We start from the raw sequence: 23,771 nt of genomic DNA, 5'->3' as shown, positions 1-23,771 counted from the left end.
TCTGAGGTCAACGAAAAATACTACTTGGCCCAAATATTATCCTATTATTAGTAGCACCAGGAATAGTTTCTCACAGCCTTGGTGAAGACTGGATTAAACATTTCACCTAAAGAAATCAACTTTTAAGTCGATACTGTTTTGAAACTCCATCTCTGATCTAGGAGTCTACCATGTCTGAAATCTACTCTTTTCTCACCTCCCATCTATAGATTCTTTAAAAAGATGGCTCATTGGGGCGGCCAGGTGGCTCAGCGAGTAAGAGCACCGGCTCCAGTGTCAGGATGACCTGAGGGATCAAATCTGGGCTCAAATACTTAGCACCACACCCAGAAATAACTGGCCCTGTAACCTTGAGCAAGTTACTTAACCCCAATTGCTTAAAAAAAACTAAATTAAATTAAAAAAAGATGGTTCATGTACCAACTCTTACACAAGGACTTTTGAACTCCCCTTTCTCCAAGTTAGGAACATGCACTCCCTGTTCAAATTACCTTCTATCACTTTACACAATGTGTAATTATATTTAGTCATACATATGCTACATCTCCCCAGAGAATGTAAGTTCCTTGGGGTCAAATAATGGTTTTTGTTTCCTTTATTTTTAGCCTTCGCACTTAGTATAGTGCCTGATACATTAAAAAAAATCCTTACTGACTTGTTGACTTGACTTGTATCCCTAGCACTGAACACAGTACCCTTTACATAATTGATTTTTAATAAACACTTTCTCTGGAATTGTGACACACAGAATGATTAGCAAGGAATCTTATGCTGAGTAAAAGACAATATAATGGAAAAACTAAGTGGGGTGATTATTTAGCAAAAAATAGGGGATAACAGAAAGACCCATCACTGCACCAACATCTATGAAGTGGTACAATTGTAGATTTAGAAATGGAAGGGATATCAGAGGGTATTTAGTCCAACATTTTTGTTCTAAAACTAAACTCAAGAAGCAATTTGCTCAGTAGTGCATTGGTAGTGTGTAACAGAGCAGAGAATCTCTTCTTCTGAATCCACTCCACTGTTTTTTTCTTTGTTTTTAGTTTTTACTGAACCATCTTGTTTCCTGTTTGAAAAACAAAACAAAAAATCTAAAGGAAACTCTCCATCATGTTGGACAAGATATTCTATGAGGCATTCTATGGAAATATGTGCAAAAGAATGGATCTGCATCAGTGAAGAGATTATCCATATCTATGAATGCATGAGGACATTAGAAAATGTACTTAATGACTCCGGTTTTTTGACAAAGTAATGAGAGAGACAGAGAGACAGACAGAGACAGAGACAGAAGCAGAGAAAGAGAGAGAGAGAACCTAAAAAGTATGTCAGTATTTTCACATTCCAGGACAGTGACATTCTTTCAAAGTACATTTTAACTTTATGACTTCATACTTGCTTTTCTCTGAAAGCAGATGAAAGGAAGCCATTCTTTTTCATCAAATAGAAATTAACTGACATGATCTTATGGATAGTAAGAATTAGTTATTTTTTTAACATCAGAAGTAGCAATAATGGTGGCATGTGGTGATAATTGATATCTACATAGCACTTTAAACCTGGCAAGGTACTCAGCATTTATTATTTCATTTGACTGTCACAAGTCTGGGAAATAAATATTCTAAGTATTATTATTCTCACTTTGAGCAACCATGTATACCCAAAAATGCAAACCATAAACATGACTTGCATTTTCCCTTGGGATGTGCATATATTTTAAACATTTTGCTCAGGTATTTATATTTAAATAATAGTCATAAAAGGAAATATCTACCCCTTTCCACTTGCCCCTATATTGCAACAATTAAGAAAACATCTAATTGACCACCATCTGACAATGGATTCACTCTTTGTTGCCCCAGTAGGCTCTTGCTTCTCTTGATAACAGTATCTCTTGATACTGTTATGGAGGAAGCTATAGCAAAAGATTGAGAAGCAGCAGCAGACAGGAAGAAGGAGAAGCAAGAAATAACAGTGTCGTACAAATCTAGAGAGGACCGAGTATCCAAGAGAAGAGGGTCTCAAGGACTGCAGAGATCTCAAGAAGGATGAAGATTAAAAATGGTCTTTGGATTTGGTGATTAAGAGATTAATGTTAACTTTAGAGAAAGCAGTTTTAGTTGAATGATAACATCAGAAACCAGATTCCAAAAGATTCAGAAAAGAGTGAGTGGGGAGCAGTGTAGACAGAGATCTTAGATCTATTGCTCAAGAGTTTAGCTATGAATGGGAGGAAGGAAATAGTATGATAGCTATTGGGGAATGGATGATCTAGCAAAGTTTTGGGGGTTTTATATTTTTAAAGATGGGAGAGACATAAGCATGGTTTATAGGCATCAAGAAAGCAGTTAGTTGGGGCGGCTAGGTGGCACAGCGAATAGAGCACCAGCCCTGAAGTCAGAAGGACCTGAGTTCAAAATCTGACCTCAGACACTTAACACTAACTAGCCATGTGACCTTGGGCAAGTCACATAACCCCAATTTCCCTGCCCTCCAAAAAAAGCAAAAGAAGAAGAAGAAAGCAGTTAGTAAATAAGAAGAGCCTGAAGATTTCTGAGAATGGGGATGATAGCTGAGGCTATAGATGGAGAAAATGGAGCAAGGGTTCATGGATTAGCATTGATGAGGGGAAAAGCTAGATTTGTCCGAAAGAGTGGTGAAGGAGAAGATAAAGAAAAACAACTGCCTGATGTGAGATGAGGAAGATGTTGGAAAAGGGAATTCAATTTTTGATGATATATGAGACAAGTCTTAACTGAGAGAACTAGGGTGAGGGATGCCATGGGAGTCTTGAGGAGAGATGAGAAGGTATGGAATAGCTGCTATGGTGAATAGGATAGTAAATCATTTAGGGGTGCTTAAAAAAGATTGTTCTAGTTCCTTGAGGTCCTAGCTGAGATTATGTAATATAAAATTTTAGTGGACCTAGGCAATACAATTTCATCATTTTCTTCAATTGTTCAATAGCTTTCAACAGGAGTGAAGACAGAGGATTGTGATAGTAAAACATGCTGGAACGACAAAAAATAATTGAAGATATGATAAAGGGGCAAGAAACTCAAGGGGGGAGAGGACAGTGTAGTTTTGAGCTGTCTAACGGTGGAAAGGGAAAGAGTGTATCCAGTGTCAGATCTCAGTGCTTGTAAACTAATTTGAATGATGAACAGACAATGGAAAGTCATTTTTTTTTCCTCAACTGGAAACATCCTAAACCAAATCTTCTACTCAGTCAGTTACATTCTTTCAGTCATTTTGACCCATTGATCAAACATATAATGGGAGCTGAATATTCCTTTATGAGATATGATGTGTTTGGAGAATTTACCAAGATATTGGTAACCATGTCTGCCCTCAGTGACCCTATGCTTCATAGAGACCACAAGTGATCACTGTAGGAAAGACAAACACTAATACATACAACAAAAACTTATAAATTAAATAAATAGAGACATTTATAATGGTGGTGGGACATATGGGTATATGTTGGGATCCTCAAAGTTAGATGGAATGACTAGAATGATCAGAAATGGAAGGTGTGAGGCTAAGCAATTGACAAGCTTAATTGACAATCAGTTCTGAGCAGAGTGCAGAAGAATGTGTGAGAAAGGGACATGACTGAGAAGAGGAAGGCATGGAATTATCGGCAAAGGGGATCAGCATAGAGAGAGGCATGGAATTAAGGAATCATCATATGGTAGGAAGAACAATTGCTTGTAATCAGGAGATGTGAGTCCTAGATATGTTATTAATCAATGACACATTCTTCAATAAACCTTAACAAAAGATCGTTCAGATGCCTTTTACTCCTTCCTTTGCATGATACTCACTTGGAGGGTAGAGGTGAAAGTGAGCAGGCATGAAAATGTTCTGTTGCATTCTATTAAGTTACCCAGCTTCAAGACCTAAGAGATACCTTTTCACTCAGTAGACAAGGTCAGACTAAACTAAATAATACTGTCTAGTGAGAAATTACTGTCAAATAGCTATATTCTCAGGAAGCTTTCAAAATTGCATGGCCTGGAGGCTCCTAAATCTCACCCCCAAAATCTAACTTGTTTAAAAATGGATGTTTTTCCCTCTGGTGAGCTGCTGGTTACACACCTCATCAGTGAACTATCCCAGAGGGAGGAAACCAGAATCAGTTTCAATCAAAACCCAATAATCCATTTGAAGCTAAGCTTGGTCCCTGCACATTTCTCATAAGTCAAGAGGGAAAATACTCGCAGCCTGGGCACTGGAGCTAGGAGAAAACATTTTCCATGCAATCATCCAAATCAAATATTTGGCTCTGTTTCTTTGGATGATACATCCTCCGACTGTCAAATGTCGGTCTAGATGAGCTTAGAGAAAAGAAGAGGAACAGCAGAATGGGAAGGAAGGATTTCCTTCTGCTCCTTGTATAGTCATAGTTGGGCACTGTCTCCTGTGATATTGTCATTAAGTATTAGTGTCATTAGCCCATGAGCCAATCCAACCATCTGGACACATAAGCTTTGTTTTTTGCAAATAAAATACAACTCAGATAACTTACAATTTTTTTCTGAGTGAGGATAAAAACATTCAAATATTTTTTTCAACCATCATGATTGCTGTTTTTTCTGTATGTTCAAATTTTCATTAGAAAATCATAGATATTGATTTACCTTAACATATGTAGGAAAAGGTCATCAGGCTGTCAAATTTAAGAAAAACACACACTCATTCAATCTATTGGTGAATGGCTAAAGAAATTATGATATATGAATGTGTGGAATATGTTATTGGGTAAGAAAAAAGTGAATGTAAAGAATTCAAAGAAATATGAAGATATATACAATAATGGAGAGTGAAGGAAGCAGATGCCCCCCAAACGCCCCATCTTAATACTGAGAACAATCCTAGAGTTTAGGATAAAAGTAACAACAAATTCATGAGATTACATATATACATATACATATATGTATATATGTATGTGTGTATATACACACACACACATACATGAAAGAAGGGCCCTCCCAACAAAAGGGACTAAAAAGTTTAACCTCTTGTTGGTGCTGTTAATCACAATTTGATGTTATTTAGTGGGAAATTTCAGTAACTGAGAAGTCCCACACTTATGCTATCCATTCCATTGATAGGAAGTGTGTAGAGTGGAAGTGCTTTATGCTCTCTGTTGTTTAGAGATTGGAAAACCTTCACTTCCAATGTCTGCTTCCCTTTGGGTGGGTGCATCATTTTGTCCAAAATAGGAAGCTGCTTAGGATAGATTTATGATATTAGAACAAGCTCCAGATTTAATCTACTGAAAAAACCTAGTAAAAGAACTCTTCCTCTAGCTTACTATATTTCACTGGGCCTCAGGCATGTGGCTTTGGCATAGTAGAATTGTTATCCAGAAGAACATGCACAATGGTAATAGAATGTTTTACTTATGACATAGAAACTACACAAATGATAAAAGTAGGTGTTATGTATCCCTACTGCAACTCATCAAACTGTTTACTAGGCAAAAAGTAATCTGCACTGGTAGAGAGGTCACCAAGTCAATGAAAGTATCATCGCCATCATCCTCATCCTCATCATCATCCTCATCATTATTTTATAGCATTTATATAACACCTAATATGTGCCAGAGACTGTGCTGAGTGCTTTACAAAATTTAGATATGATCCTTTCAAAAGAAATTGGGAGGTTGTGTTATTATTCTGATTTTACAGTTAGGGAAACTGAGACAAACTGAGGTTAAGGGATGTGTCCAAGGTTTATAAAAGAGTTAATTCATCCTAGCAAATATTTACCAAATGCCTACTAAGTGTAGGCTCTGAGGACAATACAAAGACTTTATAGTGCACTAGTGGGATGACATATGTGTAGAAGACCACAATACACTATAAGACTCATATCTTGTAAACACTTTGGTGAGGTATAAAACCCATGGTAATCTTTTGAAAGATTAAATAATTTTCCTTATGGTATATTTTATTATGAACAAACCATGAAGCAAACTAAACAAGACCAGCTGAGAAGACAGTATAAATATCTCAAGGGAAAACAAAACAAAGCAAAACTCTTAAGAACAATAATTACTGGTCCAGCCATTCTGGAGAGCACTTTGGAACTATGCCCAAAGGAATATAAAACTTTATACCCTTTGACAACAGCTATATTGCTATCGGGTCTCTATTCCAAAGATATCAAAGAAAATGGAGAAGAGCCTGTTTGTACGCACATATTTATAGCAGCTCTTTTTGTAGTGGCCAAGAATTGGACATTGAGGGGATGTCCATCAATTGGGAATGGCTAAACAAGTTCTGGTATATGATTGTGATGGAATACAATTGTACTCTAAGAAAAGATGAGCAGGATGATGTGAGAAAAACTAGAAAGTCTTACATGAACTAATACAGAATGAAATGATAAGAACCAGATCCTTGTATATAGTAGCAGCAATATTGTAATGTTAATGAACTATGAAAGACTTGGCTACTCTGATAAAGACCACAATTCAAGACAATTCCAAAGAACCCAGGATGAAAAATTCTATTCACCTCCACAGAGAAAACTGATAAACTCTGAGTGTAAATTGAAGCATACTTTTTTACACTTTATGTATTTTTTTTCGCAACATGGCTAATACGGAAATATGTTTTTCATGACTTCATATGTATAATCAATATCATATTGTTTGCCTTCTCAAGAAGTGGAAGAGGAAGAAGAAAGAAGGAGAGAAGTTGGAACTCAAATTTAAAAAAAAGAATGTCAATCTTTTAAAAATGTAATTAGGAAATACTTAACAGAAAAAATAAATATATCAAAATCACATTAGCTGCCATTTATATAACACTATGTTTTCCAAAGCACTTTAAATCTCTGATCTCATTAAATCATTACAACCCCTCTGTAAGGCTGGTAATATAAGCACTATTATCCCAGTTACACAGATGAGGAAATTAAAATTCAAAGAAGCAAAATGAATTGTCCATGTTCACATACCTCAAATGTGTCAAGAGTGAATTTTGAACCCAGCTTTCTCCTAACTACTGGACCACCACTCATAGAATCATAGGTTTAAATTGGAAGGGATCACGGAGACCATCTGGTCTAGTCCTCTGTCATACATGTGAACTATGTACCCTTTAACAAAAATTCAGAGGGAAATCATGTTCACACGAAATTTTTTTTATATATACTTTTATATAATTATATTCTTTAGTTATCTAATATTGAATAGAAGAGCATAGGAAGGCAGAGTGATATAAAAGTAAAAACAAAGACATCAATTAAATTCAATACACCTGTTTCTATTTTCATCTTTACCACTTACAAGAAATGGGATTTTAGTCAAGGCCCTTACCTTCTCAGGATCTCAGGTTTTTCACCTCTGAAATGAGGTTATAGTTTGATTTAGCTCCTTCTTAGGGTTGTTATGGGAAAATACTTCTTAGAGTGTCAAGTACTATATAAAAATAAGCTATTTCTCTCCTAATTCTGTATATCAATATATTGATAAACCTGTATATATTAGTAAACCTGCAAATTAATAGGAAGTACTGTGGAATAGTGGATAGAATCCTGGTATTGGAAGCAGGAAAACAAGAATATAAATCTGCCTAGGTGACCAGGAACAAGGTAGTGTGTACCCGTGCCTCAAATAGCAATTTAGGACTGAAGTAGATAGTTTGAGATCTTAGTTGGTAAAGACTATTCTCACATCAAGTAATCCCTCATACTGATGAAATTACAAAGCCTATTTGGATTTGTGATGGCAATAACTGGCTTTTGTCAGAATGTAGTTAGCACATAGTAGGCACCTTAGTAAACTGCCTTGCATGTAACAGGGGTTAAATGGGTATTTATAAATTACATTAGCTGTTTTAAAAATCATTCTTTTAATTTTTCTCCTGGCTCAAAGCTACAAACCTCAAAGGCATGTGTCTGAATCTTTGATCTTGAGATGGTTGTAAAAAGATGGTCTTTCTCATGTTTTTCTCTGTGTTTGCAAGCAAATGTCGCTAGTTCAAACCAAGTCTCAATACTGCAGGATTTTGCATAAGTAATTTGCATTTCAAGAGTGTCAAAATCAGTAACAGTTCAGACATTTCACATGCTAGGAATATTGGCAGAAACAGTTTGGAGACAAAAAAAAAATACACAATTTAGCAGTAATTCAATAGTCTAACTCTTGGGGAAGAATTATTTTAGAAATAAGATCATAGAATCACATGGCTGAAAGGGCTTTTGCAAGGTTGCCTGAATTACTTCTCTCCAACCTCACAAAGGTCATAGTCATACCTAAATAGATGTTTTAAAATCTTATTCTTTGAAAGCTGATCAGATAAACCAATGAATACCTAAGCATTTATTAAGTGCCTACCATTTCTATACCAATGTGCAAGGTGATGGGGATAGAAAGAGAAAAGGAAGACAGTATCTTCTTTCAAGGAATTTATGTTCCATTGAATGAGATGAAATGATCTTATGATCCCATATACTTAAGTATAAATAGAATAAGTGAGAAATAAATACAAACAATTTGGGAGTGCAGGGTAGGTCAAGTTAGGTTTTATATGAAAAGTATTACCTGAAGTAAAGGGTTCTACAAGTTATAGGGAAAGAAGGAGGGGTACATTGCAGGCATGGAGGATGGCTGGAGATAGAATACCCTCTGGAAGGAACAGCCCTGTTTGACTAAATCTTAGAAGGGAGGAAGAGAAAGAATATTTACTAAGGTTGGAAATGTAAGACTGAGACCAGATTATGAAGGAGTTTATATCAAGTGAACAGACAATAAACATTTATTAAGCTAGGGGTACAAAAGAGGCAAAAGACAACCCCTTCCTCCTAAGAAGCTTAAATCTACTATATGCATAAATAGGAAATAAAGATCAGAAGGAAAGCACTGGATTAAGAGGGGTTGGAAAAACCTTCCTGTAGGAGGAGGGATTTAATTGGAACTTAAAGGAAGCTGGGAAGGTCTATATTCAGAGCAGAGGATACAGAGTGTTTTAGGAAGGAAGGAGATAGAGAAAATGTCTGCAGCTGAGAGATAGATTGCCTCATAGATGGAATGGCCAGGTGGACAGAGTCGCTGGATCTAAGACTATGTGTATGAAAGAAGGATAGGAAGGAGCTAGTTTATGGAAAGCTTTGAATGCCAAACAGAGCATTTTATGTTTACTCATTTATATTTTATACTAGAGGCAACATAATAGCATTGTAATTGGTGCAAAAAGACATTAAAGGACTAATAAATCTGTTGGGTTAAAAAGAGAAAGGAACAGCAAGTTAGTAGAAATTGATAGGCTGGGAGTACTTAGAGAAAGAGATCTGTTAAACCCACTGGCCCTTGGTCTCCCCACCTGCCAAATAGATTGTGTAAAAGTTTTTTTTTCCTTTTTACCACTATGACATCTCTTAGTTCATAGTGTCTGTCCTTTAGTCATCTATATCTCCACATATATTTCCCCCTATAATTCTGTTCCTGGTCAGTCAACAATTGAATTCATTACACATGAACATTGTAAGTATCTTCATGATGACATTGAACTTAATCTACTAGAGTGCTATCAAAATACTTCACTGTGGGGTGAAGGTGACCCTGGGTCCTTGAAGACATCAGCAGTGGGCAAGCTCAGGCAGGATCTGCCAAGCTGGAATGGTTTTGAGAACGGGCCTAGAGACAGATTGTCATCTCGAGATCAGGCTAAATTTGGAGAGTTCTCTCACCAGAAGGTCGGCCACCAGGTGATGAATCATCTTGGCTACAGCCCCTCATGGCCCTGGCTCCTAAGTCATGAGGTCGTTACAACTGGCAGAGTTGGAGGAAGAACCCACACTGTAGAACTCACAAATCATCTACTATTTCTGGGGAAAAATAAAACCTGCATATGTTAAGGGAGCTGATTCCTCATCAGGTGCCCAAAGACATAGTTTATACATATATACAAGGATGGCTTTTTCTTCAGATATTCATGTATTCAGTGCCTACAGTGCATGAGTCACTGACCGAGGCTTTATGGAAGGAGAAAGAAAATGATAATGGCAATTGACATTTATGTAGTATTTTAAGACTTACAAAGTGCTTTATCTACTCTATCTCAATTCAAAGAAAGGCTATCAAGAACAAAAAAAAAAAACATAGATGAGAAATGCTAAAAAAGAAAATGAAAAAGAAACATTCTTAGAACTGAGAAGTTGATATGTTACAATGGGAATAATATTAGATTTGGAATGAGTGGAATCTGAGGACCTGGATTCCAAAAATGGCTGTCATTTACTGCCTGTATAACCTTGAGCAAGTCATTTAACTTCTTTCCAAATATGTACAATGAGATGACAGGTTTAGATTATATCTGATGTATTTTCCAGTTAGGTAGCACAGTGGATAAAATTGCTGCACATTCAGGAAGAACAGAGTTCAAGTCTAGCTTCACACTAGCTGGTTGTGACACTCAATAAGTCACTAAACCCCTGTCTGGCTCAGTTTTCTAATCTGTGAAATGGGGATAATAATAGCACCTACTTCATAGGTAGTTGTAAGGATAAGATGAAATAATATTTCTAAGACTATTTCCAAACATTAAGGGACTATATAAATGTTATATCTCTTGATAGAATGTAAGCTCCTTTGAGCACTTCGGCAATTTCAAAATTTTCTTTGTATTCCATGGACCCAGTGCAGAACCTCATACATAGTAGGTACTTAATAAATGTTTGTTGATTGATAGGTGAGAATGAGCTATATATGTAAGTAGGTTGTGAAGTCTAAGGAGAGTATGTGTATGTATGCATTACAACAATATTACAGTTGTTTGTGTCCAAATACACATGCCATACACACATATACATATATATAAACATATATATGTATACATGTATACATTTTTATCTATTTATCTATCTATCTAAATTCAGTAGGCAGTTAAGAGTCATTATACATTTTGGGAAGATGGGGTAGGCATGGGAGAAAGTCACAGAGAATCAGGGGAAGCATAATAGTATATTTGAAAGATAAGATATATATCTGTGTGCAGGATGGGCTAGACAAGGAAGAGAATGAAGGGAGAAACACCAGCTGAAGTTTCTATCCCTGATTTTCTCTCTCTCTCTCTCTCTCTCTCTCTCTCTCTCTCTCTCTCTCTGTCTCTGTTTCTCTCTCTCTGTCTCTCTCTCTGTCTCTCTCTGTTTCTCTCTCTCTGTCTCTCTCTCTCTCTGTCTCTCTCTCTGTCTCTCTCTGTTTCTCTCTGTCTCTCTCTCTCTGTCTCTCTCTCTCTGTCTCTGTCTCTCTCTCTGTCTCTCTATCTTTCTCTGTCTCTCTCTCTCTCTGTCTCTCTCTGTTTCTCTCTCTCTGTCTCTCTTTCTCTGTCTCTCTCTCTCTGTCTCTCTCTGTTTCTCTCTCTCTGTCTCTCTCTGTCTCTCTCTCTCCATATACATAGAAATAAATACATGGAGATAACTATCAAACAGATAAAGATATAGGCGTAGACATAGATAAATAGCTATGTTCATATATACCTATATATATATATATGCCTCTGTGTGTGACCGAAATATAATAGCTAACATTTCTCTAGTGTTAGAAAATGTACAAAAGGCTTTACATATGTATTTGGACTAAGCTATTGCAATAGTCTAATGATAAAAGATGACAGATAGGCTGAACTAGGACAGATGCAGTTTGAATGGAGAGGAGTGGCCAGGCAATAAGAGATGTTATGAAGAGAGAAACAATAGAACATGGCATGCGGGGTAAGAGAAAATGAAAGACCAAAGATTCCTCTGAACTTCTGAGCCTGAGTGCCTGGGAGAATGTTGGAACCAATTACAGAAAAAAGGAATCTAAGGCAAATATGAGCTTTATGGAGTAGGATGTTGAGTTCAGTTTCAGAATGCTGAGTGTGAGATGCTATTGGGACATACAAGTAGTGGAATCTAGAAGGCAGATGGAAATACCACACTGGAGCTTTGGAGAAAGGTTGTAGGTGGGGATATTGATTTGGGAAACATCTTCATGAAGGTGATTAATTAAAGCCACTGGGAGAGATGAAATCCCTAAATTGTTATCCCTCCACTTTTCCAATTCATCCAACATTTTGCAGTGAATAGAGAAATCTCCTCAGAACCAAGACAACTTGGCTATGTAACCCTGGGCAAGGCATTTACCTTTTAAGCGCTCTAGGTAGCTCTTCATGATTAAAGTTGCAGACAAGGTGCTGACCAGCTTTGGGAGAGAAAATTTCTTCACCAAGGAGCTCCCCAAACCAATACAATTGTCAATCTAGTCCTCATTCACCCCTCCACAAGATGCTATTTCTAAAGCACAGTTAGGACCATGTCATTTTTCTACTAAAGCAGTTTCAGGGCCTTCCTAGTGCATCTAGGATAAAATAGAAAGTTCTCTCTTTGGCATATTAAATTTCTAACAATCTGGATATGGGTTTTTTTCTAGATTTATTGTACATTATCCCCATAATACATTTTACATCCAAATCATACTAATGTGCTTTTTCCTCATACACAGAATTCTTCTCCCATTTGTAGACCTTTGCAAAACTAGTTTTCATGTCTCCCTCCCCATCTCTACCTCTTAGAATTCTTCCACCTCCTTCAAGCCTTAACTTAGGACTACTTCCTCCAAGAAGCCTTTCCTTATTCTCATAGGCATTAGTGTTTCCCTTTGAAATGAATTATATATATTTTGTATTTACTCATTCATATTGGTTTTCTTTTCTCCCAGAATGGAAGGAACTGCTTTTTTTCTGTCTGTGTCTCTGCAGCTTCTAGCAAAATGCTAGGTAGTAGCAAAGAGTAGTCACTTAAATGTTTGCTCAGTTGAATTGAAAGCAGAGTGTATACAGAGAGGAAATAATGGGAATGTGGACAGAACTTTAGGAAAGGTTCATTTTAAGAGCAAGAATAGGACAAAGAGACAGGAAAGAGGCAGAGAAAAAAATATCGAGGTAAGAGAGTTATGAGAATGTAATGTCACAAAAGGCAAGTGAGGACAGAACATCAATAAGGGAGGGTGGGTGGGAGCATCAAAAGCTGTAGAAGGGTGAATGAATATGAGGCCAGAAAAAAGACTGTTGGATCAAGTGGTAAGTATGTATTATTATTTTTTAGCAAAGAAATTGGGGTTAAGTGACTTGCCCAGGGTCATACAGATAGCATCAAGTGCCTGAGGCTAAATTTGAACTCAGGTCCTCTTGACTCCAGGGCTGGGTAGCTGCCCCTAAGTAATTTCTTAGTGATCTTGGAGAGAGCTATTTTTGCTTTGATAGGGAGGAAGACCAGGATATAAAGAATAGGTCATGTGGAAGCAGAGGCAATGAATGGAAACTATATTCAAAGGAAAGAATGAAAAAATTATTTAGCATCAATAGTTGCATAATAATTTTTCATGTGCCAGAAATTATGTAAAGTGCTAGAAACATAAAAAACAAAAGTGAGATTATTTTTGCTTTCAAGTTGTTTAGGAATAGACCAAACATACAGGATAATGGTGGTCCAAGTGAGTAATTATTTTCCAGAGTGTCAAAAGGATGGTGAATGGAGTCATAGGCAATCATTTGCCATGCCTTTCCAGATGCAATCAATTTCAGAGGTGTTTTCAGAAGAAGAAACATATCAGGGAAGAGGAGTAAGCATGATGACATGACACATGGTGATCAGAATGGAGGTGAAAGATGGTCTGAGGCTAACTATATAGAGTGAATTTGGGAGTTCACAATTACTCAACAATCAAGACAGCTTATCACCAGGGTAGGGTTCTAAAAACTAATTAAGTTAAATTTCCCAGGCATGGTCTCTGGAGGTCAAGAAAAGGGTTTCCTTTTTTAGCATTGGAACAAGTTTGCAATGTAATGCGAAGATGTCAATAGATATCTGACTGAAGCTACATAACAAAAGAAGGGCTGGAACAAGTTTCTCAGGAGAAATAAGAGGGGACAAAATCAGGATCACTTGACACCTCTTCATCTGAGACAGGAGGAAATGATAAGAGAAAGGTTAATTAAAGGGACAATATCATGGGAGTGGAGGAAAGGAACTTGAGGGAGATAATATGGAAGGTCTTACTCTTCTCAGTAGAGAATATTGAGATCATGATTGCCTTGAACTTTGAGTTTTTTTATGATAATACTATTTATATATACTTTGCACTTCAATAACCACTTTCCATGTGTAGTGCCATTTAATTCTCCTACAAGAGAGGAAGAGAAAGTATTATTACTTCTGTTTTGCAGATAAGGAAATTGAGGCTTACAGAAGCAAAGAGTAAGACCTACCAGCCAGGTAGGTCTCTGATTTGAGGAAAAGTAAGATGATATGTGTAATGAGCTTTGCAAGCAAAAAAACACTTTCTAAATTCTAATTATAATTAAAGTACTTGCCCAGAGTTTCACTACCATTGAGTGGCAGAGCTGGGGTTGAAACCCAAGTTTTTTGATTGCTAGCTCACTGTTCCTCTCAATATATCACACAATCACTCAGTGTAATATTAATGTAAAATATCAGTTGATAAAATTGGTTCTAGTAGATAATCACGGTCATTTACCTATAGTTGATTTTTTTTCTGGATGGTGATTTTTTTGATGTAGTGGTGATTAGGAAACTTATTTTCTCAATTCAGATCAGCACCTGTTTTTCAAGTTATTATATTACATGATTGCCTGGGGCATTGTTAGTTTAAGTGACTTAGCCTGGGTTACATAGAAAGCATGAGTCAGAAGATGGATTTGAATCCAGGTCTGAGACCAGCTCTCTGTAAGCTGTGCCATATTGCTCTGGTTTGAATTAGATAGGTAGATAGAAAGACAGACAGACAGACAGAGAGATAGATAGAGATAGATGGATAGATAGATGATAGATAAAGTATAGATGATATATGACATAGGTACAGATAATATGGATATAGCTATATAGATATAGATAATATAGATAAATCCACATAAATATAGATTTTGATAAATATAGATGATACAAATATAGAAAATATATAGATGTAGTTATAGTTATATAGAGGATATATGGATAAATATAGATGATAGAGAGATATAGATGATATACATTAGATGTATGATTATGGAGTGATACATATAGCTACATAAAGATAGGCAGAAAGATGTTGTTCAGTCATGTCCAACTCTTTGTGACCCCATTTGGGGTTTTCTTGGTAAAAAATACTGAAGTGGTTTGCCATTCCCTTCTCCAGCTGGTTTTACAGATGAGGAAACAGAGGCAAACAGGGTTAAGTGACTTTTCCAGGAGCACACAACGAGTAAATGTCTGATGCAGGCTTTGAACCCATGATGACAAATCTTACTAATTCTAAGCCCTGAGCTCCATCCACTGGGCCACCTAGCGGACCATATAGGGATACAGATACATAGTTATTACATGGAATTTTTGAAATTCTTCAATTGTGCTACATGAGTTAGGTGCAGGGGCAATCTGCAAAGGTGACCTCTGCCATCTTTCAGCAATTGTATGCCTCATTTATTTCCTCAAGAACACAGAGACAAGAAGGGGTGGACCCCTGCTTGAGTCTTTCCATATCACAAATGGACAACTTACAGAAACAATTAAATCTCTGTCCTAGGCATACTGGGTGGAGGAAGGAGTAGTTGGGAAGTGTGTGAGGGGATGTCTGTATTCTTGCCTGCACTTATCTTCACATTTATCCTTGCCCACAATGCTACTGAGGATTGTTGGTGGCTCTAGTGTAGCCCCCCAAAAACTTGCTGACTTCTGATCCAGACTGATAGAATGTAAACTATTTGAGGGCAAGTCTTGCTTCATTTTTTTCTTCACACCATCATTGCCTATAGGCATATGAGTGTGGTATGTCACTTAAATGCTTGCTGATTAGAATTGATGTATATTACAAAACACAACTTTTCTTGTAGTACATTGCAAAGTTTAACTGAACTCCTGATGAAGTTAAACAATTCACCCCATAAATTGGCCATCAGGTATTATGACTACATTTGCATTCATAAGATTAACTCACCTCAATACTTTCAGAACTATTCTATAGGGAAAAGAATGTTTTTCAGATTAGGAACTCGTTATATCTTTAGTGGGGTACTTACCACATCTAGCATCTTATCCAGCACTTGACAAACAGACTGCTGTAAGGGAGTATAAAGAAAATGACTTGTTCTTTAGAAAACATTTTCTATTTTAATGAGTAATAAATATGCTGTTGAAAACATTGAGAATACATCCCAACAATAATTTTAAGCACAATATAACTCTTGTGTGCTTTTCTTTTTAAATCTCAGAATGATTCATTGGTAATACCTTTATCTAAACATGATTTCTGGGACTACTCAAATAGGAACTATAATATTCTGTTTTTCTTCCTGCCACATACAGCTTTCTGATCTCATAGGAAGGACTCTGTTTAGATAAAATTTACATCCTACCCTCTGACCCATAATCTCTTTTAACATTTATAAATCTCAAGAACCCATTCCAATGACTCTCTACTCTCTCAAAGATCAGAAGGTCACCCCATTTTCAAAGTCGTCACTTGACTCTTTGGTCAAGGTAATTGGTAATTGATCTTCCCACTCATCACTTAAACTCACTTTTCCAAATGCCCTATTATTTTTTCACCATCATTATGGACCAATAATTTTTTGTTACCAGTTCTAACACTTCTCTACATTCTCCCGCAGGGGTATCCCCTCTTTATTTTGAAGACTAATTCATCAGGCCTTCACAAATCTGGTCTGACTCTCCTTTTCCTTTTTCCTTTTCCCTCTCCATGCTTGCTTATATTAAGCTTCCATTTCAGTTAAAACTGGTCTATTTTTTTTATCCAGTGCACATAACTTATTCTATTCTTTTTGTCTTCACATCTTTGAACATGACATTACTTCTAAGTAGGAGCTAACTTTCTCCACCTTCCTGACTTCCATCTGTACTTATCACAATCCTATTCACTGGGCACATCATCTCATCCTTCTAAGATTCATTTTCCTTATCTGTGAAATGGAATATGACAGTATTATCTTACAAGGTTATTGTTCAGAAAGCACTTTGCAAAACATAAGGGGTTATAAAATGAGTTATTACTGTAAAATGAAGATATTAGTAATTATTTAAAAACACTATTTGTTAAGATTTTAAAATTTAATGATTAAATTTCCTGAAATCTCTTTTTATATTTTATTGTTATCATTCTATTAAAATCACAATTAAAAATTATTTTCACAACCCATTATTCTTTTACAATTTAAGCTCTTTTTTTCTTTTATATACTCCAGGTCTCTTATTTATCTGTACAAAAATCTCTAGGTATGGTTATTCACTCCACTGACAAAGATCAACAACTCACCTGTACTTGCAGTCTTAGAGAATCTTCATATCCCTATCAGTTAAGTGATTAATGCATAGTCACAGAGTGAGTATGTTTTAGGAGTAGGATGAGTGTAGATCATCCTGAAATAAAGGCCAGCTCTCTATTTTGCTGTACTGCCCTTTATGTTTTAATTTCAAATAGGAGGAAAAAAGCAGTATTAAGGAGATATATTATACTTTATTATCAAGTCAAGTTATAATGCAAAACAATTTATAAATGAAATAGAATGAGTTATTTCTGTTTAAATTATTATGCTATATTGATTTGAATACATATTTCAGGTCTAAACTTGTATCTTTGTTTTTTGTTTGGTTTTGATAACTTGTAAATGGTGAGTTCCAAGTCTTCATACATAGGGGATGCAAAATATTTAATCTGTCACTAACCTTTCCCATTTGATGCTACAAATACCATCCTTTTCTCCTTGAAAACCTATCTTAAATCTTCCCCGACTTGGAAGGTTTCTTAACCAGAGGAAGCAAAAGAGGCCTTGCAGCTCCATCCACACTGAGAATTCATTATACTCAGTTATTCTTATGATAAATATGTTTTGGCACTAATGTTTTGTTTATTACAAATTACCTTTTTATGGTGCTTTAAAGTTAAAAAAATACTATTTCCACCATAGCAACTCATTGGATACTCACAATAACATTGCAAGGTAAATAAAAAGCATAAGGTAGATAGAATCATTTTAATATATATTTGTATTTATTTTACAATCATTTGTTATCTCTACCTCCCTTGAAATTTTTTTTTTTTGCACAATGAAAACAAAACAAAACCCTCCTAACAAATTTAAATGGTCCAGTCAAACAAATTACCGCATTGACCATACCTCGAAATCGATGTCTTATTCTTTAAGTAAATTTTCTCTGACAGGAAATAAGTGCTATGCATCATCTTTAGTACATTTTAGCAGGCTTATCACTATATAAATAAGAGTTCTAAAGTTTTCCAAAATCATTTTTTTCTGTAATGTCATTGTATAAATTGCTCTCCTAGTTCTACTAACTTTACCCGGTATCAGTTCACAGAAGATCAAAAATGTCTGATTCATCATTTCTTTGACATAAGAAAGTTCCATTACATGCATATACTATAATTTGTTTAGCTATTCTTCAATAGGAAGGAACCCTTTAGTTTAAAGTTAGGAGCTACTATGAAAGGACCTTTTACAAATCTTTTTTTGAACTCACATGTCCCCTTTTTCTTCCTAAAAAATCTTCTTAGGATAGAGATCTATCTACTATAGAGATCTACCACTACTATAAAGATCTAGTAGTGGTGTTGCTAGATCAAACTTTTCAGATTGCTAAACCATTCATGGCTCAACTAACAATGCACTTGTTTGCCTCTTTTCTCACAAACCCACTAGCATTTTACATTTTTCTCTTTTGTCATTTTTGTCCATCCAATGGGTATAAGGAAGAACCTCAGAGATGTTTCAATATACATTTTTACAGTTATTAGTGGGAGAAGGAAATGGCAAGTCACTCCAGTATCTTTGTCAAGAAAACCCCAAATGGAGTCACGGAGAGTAGGACATGAATGAAATGACTGAACAACAATAATAATTATTAGTCATTTGGAATATAGCTTCATGTGTTGTTGATAGTTTTATATTCTTCCTTTGAAAACAGGTAGATATAATTATTTCTTTTCTTTCTATTTTTGTTTTACAAATGAGGACAGACCTTGGAGACTGAGTTTAATAACACAAGATAAGCAGGCTCTTTTATCCCTTATTTCATTTAATCCTTGTGACAACTACCATGCCTCATGGCCTCTGAAAAAGGGAAAAAACAGGAACTTGGACTCAGGTTTTCTGACTCTCAGACAGTATGCTTTCTATTACAGCTTGCTTCTAACCTAGACCCAACAGCCATAATCAATGGAAACCACATTTGGAGAAATAGGGCCCACCATCTCCATCATCACGAACTAGATATGATATGACTAGATATCAACAACATAGTGGAAAATTCAAAAATTCTGGAAAAAAAGCAACGTCCCCTCCCCAATCCACCTCAAATCCCATCAACCCTGCTACCAGTCTGGCTGAACCCCCATAGACATCACCCAATCTATAAAGTGCTTCTGAAACTGCAGCAAAGTGTGTGTGTATATGTGTATGTGAATGTGTGTATCTCCCACCCCGACCCAACCCCTACTGTCATTCATTCATGCTGTATTCTAGATAGAGAAAAAATTACTTGGACCTGATTCATAACACATACACACAGACTTACTACTTAACTACATAAGCTTTTAAGTCACAGCTTTAAATAAACCTCCTAAAGAAGGCTTTGGTCCTGTCTCCATCTTCTTTCCAAAAAGTCAGCATATAAATGATCCATTTTTTTCTCCTTTACTTCACAGTTTCACAATTATCAAATGTAACCCATATTTTACTAACAACATGTTTCGGCTTAACTCCCTTATTGTATGTTATGTGCTTTGAGAATAGAAATCTCGTAAATTATTTGATCTGTATTTTCAAATGCCTAGCGAGTGCGAGTGGCCTTAGGAGTACTCAATATATACATATGCTATTTCATTTATATATCCTGATCCAATTTTAAATGGTGATATAATAAATACAGGCCTGTCTAGATTCACATGTCTTTCTCCACTTTGATGCTGTGCTGAATTTCCATGGATTGTAGTGATTTCAGAATAGTTGATTTCTATTGTTGATAGCAAATATGTACTGATATCTAACAAAAAAACCTTTCCAATTCATGTGAAAATGGATAGGAGTAAATGTTAATTCCTAGAACCAACTTTTTAATGCTATCAAATAGAATAAATTTCTATATCTCTAAGAGTAGGCCTCACACTAACATTTACACTATAAAATGGACATCTTCTATGCTCTTATCAGTCAACATTACTACTAATACAACTAAATAGTTATAACTACAACCAAATATTAACTAATTATCTAATATTTATATCAAATAGGTACACATATGTATATAGTACTATATATTAAATATATATTGCTCAAATATATTCAATTTCAAAAACAATAATTTATAGGTTAATAGTAGCTTCTTTCTCTTTATTTTGAAGACATTATTTATGACTTTTATTATTTTGAAATAGTAAAATAGAGAGAAATGTGCACAGGTATCATACCTGTGAGAATGTGTGTGGGGGTGAAGATCAGAAGAAAAGATATACAAAGCCAAAACATTCAAATAAAGAGTGGAAATTTTCATATATTATTCAGATTATATGTTTATATACATAGGCACAGAGAAAAATATACACGTATCTATGTATATCACATATATGTATGTATATATGTAAAAAAACAAAGAACTTCCCTAGATATCTAGATACCAGAAAATATCCAGATGCTTGTAGTTTGAAATGTGCATATAAAAATAACGTGTCTTTGAAGTATACCAGCCAGCACACACAAAAAAAATTGTTTTTTTTTTTAATAAGCAACATGCATTAGGTGAATTTCTTTTTACCTGAGAGGTCAAATTTTAAGCAGGTGTCAAATGAAATTTCTGAGTGCAGAAAAAAGCCCACAAAGCATAGAAATATAGGCCCTTTGAAAAATGCAAATCTCAAAAAAAAATATCACAAGTTAAATATGTTCTCCTCTACAATGAGGTATTTCTCTCCTCCCACCTTGCTAACTCCCTGTGCATTGATGTAATAATACTCTATATCCCTCGGTTTATTTCACTTCCTCCTCTCTCTCTTCACAAGCATTGTCGTAAAAATAAATGAATATTGTTCCACTGTGCATGCTTTTTACACTCCTCATGATGAGAATGGATTCATGAAAACCCATTTGTTTTCTTTTCTTCTCACAATCTTTGTTACAAGAATGAGATGCCTGAATTTTAATGCCTAATATGATCTTTGAAAGACTATAAACTTTTAATAGACTTTAAACATAAAGTGAGTGAGAGAATAAATGGCTGGGCGTCTGTGGTTTGATCCCAGGAAATCCTGATTAATAGCCCTCAGATTGTGTCAGACCACCCTGAATATTTTCTGGAAACAATTGGTTCATTTTATGACCAAATAAATCGTAATTGAACTTACCAACTTCATAGTCAAATAAAACTCTAAATGAAGGGGGAGGGATGTGAGCCTGTACATGTCTTTACATCACTGCTTATATAGCACATCTATCATTTAATTTGCTCTAAGAACAATTGCTATTGTCTTTAAATTCCATGCAGAAAACATAACACATGTTTAGGGCTACAAAGGTCTCCCCTGCCTCTAGGATTATGAGCATGTGTGCCTTTAGTAAGATTCCCCAAATTAACCCCAACCTAAGATTGTCCTAAAATTCCCAATGCTCAAATGTTGATCCAATTTCCTGATTTTGCAGCCTCCCCTTTAGAGATCTCCTTAGAAAATTTTATTCTATTCAAAATTCAATGGTGTTTCCTATGCATTTTGAAATTGCTATTCTCAAGAAATGAAAAAAAAATAAGTCCTTTCTATTTTAAACATCACAATGTTTACATTGTACTTTTAAACAAGCTATTAGGGATGGAAAGCTTCTATAGGTTTAAATGTAATCACAAAGTAAAATAAGCTTACATTTTGGGTAAATTTAACTGGTAAGCATCAGCAGCATCCAGGTACTTTAAATCATTTGTATTTATAATACACTTTTATTACTGACTGTTAAAAAGAATCATACCTTTTTCATTATTTCTCTTTTAAAAAGAGGCAAAATTCTCCTTCTGATGAGATAAAAGACCTCAACTGTTCCAAAAAAAAATCCATGTCCCTTTAAACTGGAAAGAAAAACAAAACAGTTAAAAAAAAACTAGTTGGTATTGCTACAATAGCCATAACCCCCCGAGCTTTGCCTTTTAAATCAGCATTCTGCTGTTAAATAATAAAAGAAAAGTCCCATTATTTTCCTAGCTTCACTTTGCTTAAAGTGATTGATGTAGAATTTTACTGCCCTCCAACGGCAGTGACCTAATACAGCCTAAGTAAATGTCTAATGCTTTTTGATGAAATTGCAGTCTGGGGAATTTAACTTATGTCGTACACTCAGAACTTACATCAATACATCTCTGTTTGTTACACAGGGAGAAAGAAATATGACTACAGTTTCCATTTATTGTGCGTTCTCCAAATTCAATTTAACTGTGAATTACTAATATTGCTGAACATAATTACCTAAATGAATAAATCAACCTGGGTTACTCACTGGAGAGAACATTAGAACATAATATTAATTTTTACATGCACCTCATCATATTAGTTTAAAAGGTTCCTTTTTACAACTAACAATCTTTTCCCTACCAGGCAAAATATCCTTTTATTAAAAGACTGTTCTCCCTTTTGCTTCTGGTATGAGAAAGCCATTGGAATCTTTTTCGCTGCTACTGTACATCATATAATTTCTGATTAACATTAAATTACACACTATTTTAATTATAATCTCCTTTCCTAAATGATTGAGTATTTAGATCATTTCTCGAAAAGGCAAAATAAAAATTATGTCTGATTGATATGAATGAGCTTGGGTTTTAAAATATTCAAATTTAGTTATCTAAATTTCTTGATATCTTGAGATTAATGGATAATACATCTATATATTTTTTGTTATGAATAAGATTGGTTAGTATTTTGGAGGGTAATGTTTATTCCCAAATGGATTTATCTGAGTGATACAAGGTGAAAAGATACCTGTCACAATTAATTTTTCATATGGAGGATAGGTGTGGGGCAATATGAGAAAAGTTAAATTCCATCAAACCGATTTTTTTAACACTAGTTGAATCCAGTTATTACTCAGCTGTTCTTTATAAAATAAACAGGTTATTGCAATGAATCAAAAGAAATCTGTGAGTATACTTCCAGTGTATACTAAACTTGAAATTAATTGCAGTGGACCTAGAAACTCCTATGAACATCTGGGTTCAAAAGATCTGCTACAATTGCAATACCCCAAAACCCAGATGAAACATAAGTTTTATTTGTTTAGATTTAGTTGCCATTAGAAAAATTAATTCTATGTTCCTTTAAGGAAAAACCTCACAATGATGTTGTTTTTTCTTAATGATTTACAAATTAAGCCCAAAATGTTTTAGAAAGATCCAGGCCAGACTTCACGCTGAGAGAGATGTTAAAAGAGCTTTGCGAAGAATTATTTGCACTCTGGACAGAGGTATTTAAACTAATGTACATTTCCTGATATTAGAGAGCTCAGAGGAGGGCCAATCATGTATAGAGGTGAAGGAGGACATGATTATCAGTGAGCGTGTGCCATGGTTTATGTGCTAAGGTATGACGTTACAAAACCTGATTTGCCAAAGTTATAGAGTCACAAATCAAAATAAAACAGTATTGCCTTTGACAGACACCAGCAAAGAAATATGTTTTTTGTTCCCCTTTGACTCTGAACTATGATATTGAT

Source organism: Petaurus breviceps, unplaced genomic scaffold, assembly GCF_028583685.1.
Source record: "Petaurus breviceps papuanus isolate PSGF00001 unplaced genomic scaffold, PetGlider_PUasm1.0 688, whole genome shotgun sequence".
In the NCBI taxonomy this organism is placed as follows: Eukaryota; Metazoa; Chordata; class Mammalia; order Diprotodontia; family Petauridae; genus Petaurus; species Petaurus breviceps.
Note: the sequence above shows the minus strand (reverse complement) of the source record.